The sequence below is a fragment of the Acyrthosiphon pisum genome, chromosome X (assembly GCF_005508785.2).
Source record: "Acyrthosiphon pisum isolate AL4f chromosome X, pea_aphid_22Mar2018_4r6ur, whole genome shotgun sequence".
NCBI lineage: Eukaryota > Metazoa > Arthropoda > Insecta > Hemiptera > Aphididae > Acyrthosiphon > Acyrthosiphon pisum.
In genome coordinates, this window is record NC_042493.1 from 96,226,135 (window position 1) to 96,232,322 (window position 6,188).

Consider the following 6,188-nt stretch of genomic DNA (forward strand, 5'->3'; position numbering starts at 1 on the left):
TTAACAAAATTAATATAATTTATACAGCAAATTTTTAATGTTATGAATAGGGAACGGACTTAATTGCCATAAAAAATAAGAAACTTTTGTGCAAAAAATAATTAAATAGAATGGCAATAAGCCATATGAAAAAGTTAGAAATTGAATTTAAAAACACCGTTTCTGATACCAAGGTAAACCGATTAAATGTAATTGAAAAATTTGCTGGTAGACTTTTTTTTCGATAAAGATAGACAAGTTTATGTGGAATCTAGTATTATATTTTCAAATCTTAGATTTAAATAGAAACATTTTTATGAATTTCTAACTAAAAATAATTTGCCCATTTACGTGAATTTTACGTAATTTGACAATATTTGAACTTTAAATACTTAAAAAAAAAATAGTAATAATTAATACCTAATAGGTAATTGCTCAGGCAACACATTAAATATGGGTGGTATGTATTGATAGAAGAAAAATAAGAAATTGTATAGGTCGGTATGACTGTATAACAGTAATATGAGTGGTAGGTCACCTAAAATTATTTGAGCAACACCAATTTTTTTTATGATACACCCACTGCTATGCTGTACCAGTGGCGTATTTGAATTAACCTTCCTACATCTGAAATTAGCAAATGTGTCAATAATATCATTATATTTTAGTTGGTCAGAATTTGTTTTCTATAAATATTATAGCTAAGTTGGTCTTTTTTTTGGGATAGAGCACTTTGAAGATGGTTATTTTTATAATTTTAACTTTGAAAATTGAATTTTAATCATATCAACTCGTTTAAAATTTGATACATTCATTTGACGTAAACTAATATATACTTAGTATATATGGGTTATAAAAATTACAACAATTGAATTTATAAAATATAAATGATACATTTTTTTTTGCTCATTAACTTGACTTTTATTGTAGGTATCTATAAAACAGGGCCTGCCTAACTGTGGCGAAGGCATGGGCCGGGGTGAGGGCCCCGCTCGCCCTAACCTACGGACAGCCCTGTGTAAAGATTGATTGCACAGAATAACTTTGTTTTTATCAAGATATTAACAGAACGTTCTGTTAACATTGATTTGCTTAACTGTCTAAGTTATGGTAAATCTGTTTTCGAAAAAGCTCCCGCAAAAATTTCCTGTCTCCAAAAAAGTATAGCCTTGAGCAACTTTTTTATTTTTTAAGTTTCGTACTTTCGATACTTAGATCATGTTGTAGTACTATCTATATGGATTAAGTAGCAATGTACAATAACACCCATTAGGTAACAATATTTTACCCTAATAAGTAATAACTAAAGATATTTTTGCGACATTACTAAAATTTTCATACGCTTTAATTGATTTTAACATCTAAACTATTTTCTAAATACTTTACATTTAAATATGTCATTTAAAAGTGAAAACTTAGTTTAGATAAAAAAAAAAAAAAAAATATTTTCTTATAATGTAAACCTTAAATATAGGTGTATAGATATAAAAAAATATATATATTTATATTGTTAAAATTTAGTGGCTGACCGCTGAACACTTAAAACAAAATATTTTCCAAAAATCAATTATTAATATTATTTGTTGTGGGCATTTTGAGTCTTTTACTCGCTTTTGAAAACCATATACTTGCGGCAGATTCAGTGTCCTTGATCGAAGTTTGATTGAATATAGAAGAAGACTGGGTTGTTTCTAAAATAAGTTAATACATACAATTATTAATCATTTCTAAAAAACACTGAAGTATCTTACTTATTAACAATCCCAGTTATCCGTTTAAAAGATGAGAGCATCATTCAACATTATTATTTTGTCGTACGCACTCATATAATGTTATAAAACCCCTTCATATTTCACTCGTTACGTTTACATTATTGGAATTTAGGTATAAATTACATATTAAAACAATCAAAAAATTAAATTAAATATCATATGTGTATAGCTAATGCTATTTTATTTTTAAGAAAGTAATTAGTGTTCAATTTTTTTAGTTAGTTTATAGTTAAACCTTATTTTTATAATATTCTTAAAAATAAAAATAACACAAAAAGATAATGTTTATTCTCTATGATTGTTATATTTATATGATAAATAGTATATATTATAATTACTTAATTCAATACCTAATATTGACAAGTTGTTTAGTTTTCAAGTCTACGATAATTAATACAAATTATAATTTATTCTAAATAAAGAAGTTGAAATTGTTTAGTTAAAAGGCATTTTGTTTCCTTTGTGCCTTGTGCGAGCTATATGATTTAGCATACTCATCAGTAATGATTTTTTTTTTAAGATATGCCTCAATGCCTGTTTATTGTTATAACTTATAAATATACGTGGATCTCCGCGTCCACACGTACGACATAACAAATTTCTGTTCACCAGTTTCAATAGTGTACTGTTAGTTTTGATATTAGAGTAAATTAATCTATCATCAATCTTTTAGGAAAGAACATTATCTGTTTTCTGTAGTTGGTTTTTTAGATATTTTAATTTTTAAGTGAGTTACCTATGAGTATTTAAAATATTGATATTTAAAAATTATCATAATACACTTAAAAATTAAAATATTTTAAAAAACCTACAGAAAACACAGATAATTTTCTTACCTTCAACATCCAGTCTAATATCAAAACTAACAGCATACTATTGAAACTGGTGAACAAAATTATCTATGTTGTACGTATATAAGACAAAGACAACATATGCGGGTAAAACGTCCTCTTAAGTTATACTTATAATTTGTAATGGACCACAATAACAATTTCAATAAAGTTTACCATTAAGCTCTTCAGCAGCATCAGTGGAGTTTTTGGTGTTCAGACTTATTTAAACAGTACATTTGTAAAATTGTATCAAAGAACTGTAACAGTTAAAATATATTTATATTATAAATATGTATACAAACTGTAGTTATTAGAATTTACTAAATCACCTTTATCTTTAGAAATGGTGTTACTATTATTCATCAATGATACATCAATCAATGAATAAGCACTTGCTATGAAAAACTCATAATTTACAAAATCATCAATAGTTATCTTATATGTATTATTGCCTATTAAATAAATAGTTATGATTATATAGTGTTTAAGATATTATTTAGTAAAAATAAAACAAAATATTTACTAATTGATCTGATGGAAATGTATAACATGGTTTACAATTATCCTATAAAACATTCTCTATCATAGTTAATTCATTTCCACTTGAATGAGTTACACTATTCTTAACAGGAAGCACGTGCAGACTGCAGACATCAATATCTAAAATTAAGTATATATTAATATAATATAAACAATAGTCAATAATAATATTAAATTTACATCTAATATTCTTTATTTTCATTATCAATAAAACAGCGTCTAAAAACTTTAAATTTATTATAAACTAATTATTATAGGTAATATAGAGACAACATTTATCTTATTGAATTGTAATAGGTCAAATAAATTTTACTAAAACAAACAATACTGCACACCCTGTCAAAAATTCTTGCACACGCATATAGTTTCAAAGACACATAATTTTTGGTCTACAATGAGACATAATATATTTCGATAGAAGATAAAAGATAGAATGATAGTTATTTTGTACAAAAAAGTAGTAGGTTTACCGCAAATCATTCTTTACGGGTGATAAAACATTATTTACAAAAAAAGAAAGTACGAGCATATAAAAAAAAATTGCACTCCAAAGCTAACTTATTTATAAATCTGGATGTATAACAAAATTGTTGAAAAGAATTATAGCTCAAATCATTATCTACTAATCAATGTAATAGTATTAGTCACCAAATCCACACTTATTATTATTAGTATTATTATTGTTAATCTATTGTAAAATTAAAACATATTGTTGTAACAAAAATAATCAAAACAAAAAAGAAACAATCTAAAGTATAAGAGAACATAGGAATTGCATGTTCCCCTAAAAGTACAATACCCAGAATAATTTAGATGGTTTAAATGGGCAATGAACTTTTATTTTCCCCTGGGGATGTTATAAACCCCTGGTTATAACATATAAGTAATAAACATAATATGCAATAATAAAAATAATAATTTTAAAAAAAATTAGGAAAATATTCTGAGACATTTATCATTTATATAAACAAGTTATTACCAAAAAAATTTGATTTTAAAAAAGAAATAAGTATAAAATGTACCTTACAATCTTAATACACCTCCCGTGATTAAGATTTCATCAGGTTATTATCTGGAGTTTTATGATTTTTCGCCATTGCATACCGCATAATTGTAAAAAACAAATTGAACTGTAAAAAAAAAAAAAAATATTAGGTACTACCTCAATAGAAAATTCACTCTACCTACCTCCAAGGCTGACACTCATTCCGACGTCCGAATTAGACAGTTAGTGGCAAAAATATTTTTGGTGTTATTAGAAATATTTGAAAATCCAGTAAAACTTCAGATATGAAAATTGCCTCTCATTTTAATAATATAAAATGAATCGAGCGTTACGCAAAAACGATAGCGCTCAAAATTGTTCACTGCCCAAGCGGAAACATCTGAACGCCGTATAGATATTTTCTCATCAATAATTATTTTCCGCGTTGGATTGCAGTCCGTCGTGAGCTGCGATCTATATTAATTTATCACCGTTGTCGCATACCTATAAAATCAAAATATTAATAAATACACAACATTTACCATGCCTTCGATAATTCAGCGCTGCTGTAAGCGTGATAGATGTGATAAGAAAGTATGATGAATATGATTGTGATTAACCAGCATGTTTCTAACCTGCTGGAACCGCTGTTTGGTTCGCTAGGTTGTGATCAATATGATGAATTAAAAAACATCTACCTATCACAAGCAGCATAGTTTTGCACTAAATTAAAAAATGACAATTTATAGTTGCTGACGAAGCGTTACAGCAGCGCTGAATTAACGAAGGCATGGATAAACTTTTTAAAAAACTAGCAATCTTTTCTAGGTAGGTATATTTTGAAAAAACACATTCTTATGAACAATTTATTACCAAACAAAAATTAATTATTAGATACAAATAAGTACCTATAGAATGTTACTTACAATCTTGAAACACCTCCTGTGATTTAGATTTCATCAGGTTATTATCTGAAGTTTTATGATTTTTTGCTTTTGCATACAGCTAACTAGACTCTACTAATAATCCATCTCTATACCTGTAAAATCAAAATATTAATAAATACACAACATTTAAATAAGTTATTACCAAACAAAAATTAATTATCAAATAGAAATAAGAATAAATTAATATTAGGTACTTACAATCTTGATACACCTTTTGTAATTAAGATTTCATCGGGTCATTATCTGGAGTCTTATGATTTTTCACCTTTGCATACCGTACACTGGACTGGACAAACCCGTCTCTATACCTGTAAAATTAAAATAATTTTAAATACACCACATTTATACTTCTTAAAAATGTAGCAACCTTTTGTAGGTGTATGAACAATTTATCACCAAAAAAAAATTAATTATTAAATAGAAATAAGTATAGAATGTTACTTACAATCTTGATACACCTCCCGTAGTTAAGATTTCATCAGGTTATTATCTGGAGTTTTATGATTTTTCACCATTGCATAGTGCATAACCCATAATTGTGACAAACAAATTGAACTACAAAAAAAATATATATTAGTTACTACCTCAATAGAAAATTCACTCGACCTACCTCCAAAACCCATTTCGACGTCCGGATTAAACTGTCAGAATTTTCGGTGTTTTTCGTAAAATTTGAAAATCCAGTAATAATGTAAAACTAAGTATAAAAATCGCCTCTCGTTTTAATATTGTGTAATAGGTATCGAGCGTGACGCAAAAACGATAACGCTCGAAAATGTTCACTGCCCAAGGAGAAACATCTGAACGCCGTATAAGATATTTTCTCATCAATAATTATTATTTTCCGCGTTGGATTGCCGTCCGCCGTGAGCTGCAATCTATATTTTATCACCGCTGTCGCGCGGTCCCGTTGAACTTTTGGAATATCATTATTATTACTATTATTATTGTTGTTGTTGTTGCTGTCGTCGTCGTCGTCGTCGTTTGTCGTTTGATAACACAACTATTTTGTCATGATAATTATATCACCGACGAACACGAACCGGTGTGGCCATAGAGTAAATACTACCAGTGTTGGCGATAATGGTCGTACGGTGAGCGGTAACGGTACGGTGGGGCGGTGTCAGAGGAG

At 27.8% G+C, this 6,188-nt stretch overlaps 1 long non-coding RNA gene across 1 annotated transcript; it reads right to left on the minus strand.

Annotated features, from left to right (window-relative positions):
• Positions 1–1,504: 1,504 nt before the first annotated feature.
• Positions 1,505–5,960, minus strand: LOC107883709. Its single transcript, XR_001679468.2, has 10 exons — positions 5,667–5,960; positions 5,502–5,611; positions 5,255–5,364; positions 5,036–5,148; positions 4,313–4,613; positions 4,147–4,254; positions 3,108–3,244; positions 2,914–3,036; positions 2,759–2,841; positions 1,505–1,670 (listed from the first exon to the last, which is right to left on the minus strand). It is a non-coding gene; the product is annotated as an uncharacterized LOC107883709 (long non-coding RNA).
• Positions 5,961–6,188: the final 228 nt, after the last annotated feature.